The sequence below is a fragment of the Hibiscus syriacus genome, unplaced genomic scaffold (assembly GCF_006381635.1).
Source record: "Hibiscus syriacus cultivar Baekdansim isolate YM2019G1 unplaced genomic scaffold, ASM638163v2 tig00110989_pilon, whole genome shotgun sequence".
Classification (NCBI taxonomy): domain Eukaryota; kingdom Viridiplantae; phylum Streptophyta; class Magnoliopsida; order Malvales; family Malvaceae; genus Hibiscus; species Hibiscus syriacus.
In genome coordinates, this window is record NW_024062943.1 from 562,014 (window position 1) to 564,548 (window position 2,535).

At 30.1% G+C, this 2,535-nt stretch overlaps 1 non-coding gene across 1 annotated transcript; it reads left to right on the top strand.

Annotated features, from left to right (window-relative positions):
- On the top strand, positions 1-103 carry LOC120149214. The gene has a single exon (XR_005518458.1). It is a non-coding gene; the product is annotated as a U6 spliceosomal RNA (small nuclear RNA).
- The last annotated feature ends 2,432 nt before the right edge of the window (positions 104-2,535 follow it).

Consider the following 2,535-nt stretch of genomic DNA (forward strand, 5'->3'; position numbering starts at 1 on the left):
GTCCTTTCGGGGACATCCGATAAAATTAGAACGATACAGAGAAAATTAGCATAGCCCCTATGCAAGGATGACAAGCACAAATCGAAAAAAGATCCAAAATTTTAAATCACTAACCAAGTGGTCTCCGTGATAAAGAAATATTGTTATTCCTGAGATCTCTAGTTCGAGCATCATAGATGTCAGGGGTTTGAGCGATCAATGTCAAAAGGTTGAGAGTTTATCTTTGAACCGATAATGCCTTGCACCCCATATTAATAAAAAATGAATTTATGTAAACTAAGTTAAAAATCTTGATCTCATGTTTTTCATATTTTTAAATTTTCAAAATACCTTTAATGAAAATACTGAAAAATAATTTTTTATGTTTTCATATTTTCACTAATTTTTTGTTCTTATTTTTCAAAAAATCATTTTCTAATTTTACAACTAAACATATTTTCTATAATATTTTATATTTTTTAAGAAAATAAAAATAACCTATATTTTCTAAAACCAAACTACTCTAAAATTTTCGCTACATCTCATTTCTATTTTTTTATTCTAAAACAAGACCCATATAATATGTATGTTTCCGTCTTCACTTGTTTAATTACCATTGCTACAATCAGATTCGTCTCCAGTTTCAACTTTGGTAGTAAATGTATCATGATCGCTTTATTATTCTTGCTCGATGCTTATCGAGCGAGTTGATTCGAGTTGAACAGTGCTCGACTCGTTCTCGTTAAAAAAATTTGTTGCTCAACTTGACTCGTTACTTGTTAAGCTCAATTCGTTGCTCGTTAAGCTCACTAAAAAATTTACCTTATTTTTTAATGAAAAATAAAATTTACTAATACTATATGAGGATTTTAGGGTTGTTTTTTTGTATTAAAATAATATTATTAATTAATAATATTTTATTATTTATTAAAAATAATAGATTAGTTAACTTATTATTATTTATTATTTATTAATAAATAATTATTATTATTTAGATTTATTTTTTGAATGAAATAATTTTGAAGTAATTACTAAAAATATACTTTAAAAAATTAACGAGCTTCTCGCGAACTTATCAAGTCGAGTTAGATTTTGCTCGGCTCGGCTCATTAAGGTCTCGAGTCGAGTTCTAGTCGAACCAACTCGAGTCGAACGTTTACCGAGTTTTGACTGAGTCAAGTTTGAGCTGCTCAACTCGTTAAGCACCCCTACTCCTCATTATCCTCAATTGCAAAAATAAACCTTAATCCATAAATCATAAACCTTAAACCTTATAATTTATATGTAAACCCTAAATTTGATACCATACAACACTAAAACTTCCTTAGAACCCCCTCAAATAAACAATAGATTAGTCAATTACCCAGAACCCATAATTTAATATTCATCAATCCTTGCAAACTCCACAATAAGGTTTCACACATCAACTTAAATTTAAAAACTCATTTATCGTAAGCCCCTGAACCCAGCTTAAGAGTTACAACTAAATCAGGATGACCACATAAATCATAAAAATGATCTATGAAAAAAATTTGTTTAAAAAATCATTTTAAAAATATTTATCAAATATATTATCAGAAATAAGCACATGCCACATTCGAATGAGATTGAAAACAAATATTAAACCTCATACAGTAAACAAGCGATACTACACCTCCAATAGCCAAATTGGTCCCATAACTGAATAATCTGAAAAGTTAAGACAAAAACAGAGTGAGCTACAAAGCTCAATGTGTCTGTAACACCCCTAACTCGTACCCGACCCGGATACGAATATGAGGTGTCACATTTGACTTTTCAAACTTTGACTCTTAGAGAAAATCATAGAAATTTGAAACTTTCATTAAAATAAAAGTTGTTAACTTACACAAGTTCGATCCAAATAATACAAAATCGATTAGAGCATTCATAATTCACAAATGGTTTACATGCCAACACACTAAATACAACAAAATACATACTTTGTCAATTACTTCTGATCTGGTCTTCTAGTAAGGTATGATGTCCTTGCAACTCCTAATTCCGATCTTCTTGTTTCTTGGTACCTACGTGTAAACTACTTATACGCTAAGTTACAGACTTAGTGAGGCATAAAATAAACATATAACAATAAAATCATGAACATTCATTACTATCAATCCATTATGACATTACAATGTACATGTATCTACTAACTATGACATATATAATTATGGTATGCACAAATGAACTTTAACTTCTTATAAGAGTTTTCATTCAATTTTTCTTTAAATGCCCATGTATATTATGGAGAACAGGAGGTATGTGAGTACACTGAGGTTGTGCACAATGCTGTCTCTACAGCTCGGATAAATTCCCACTTGGGGCACTGAATATTTGTCCTGAAGGACCACTGATAATCCCTCGACTCTTGGCATGCCAATTATACCTACAACTATCATATTATATAACATGGGCTATGTATACATTTCACATTTTCATATCCCCTTTATCACTTTTCATATACACATTATTCACCTCACATGCACACATATAATCACTTGCTTATCACAAATACTTGAATTCATTCTTTTGTAA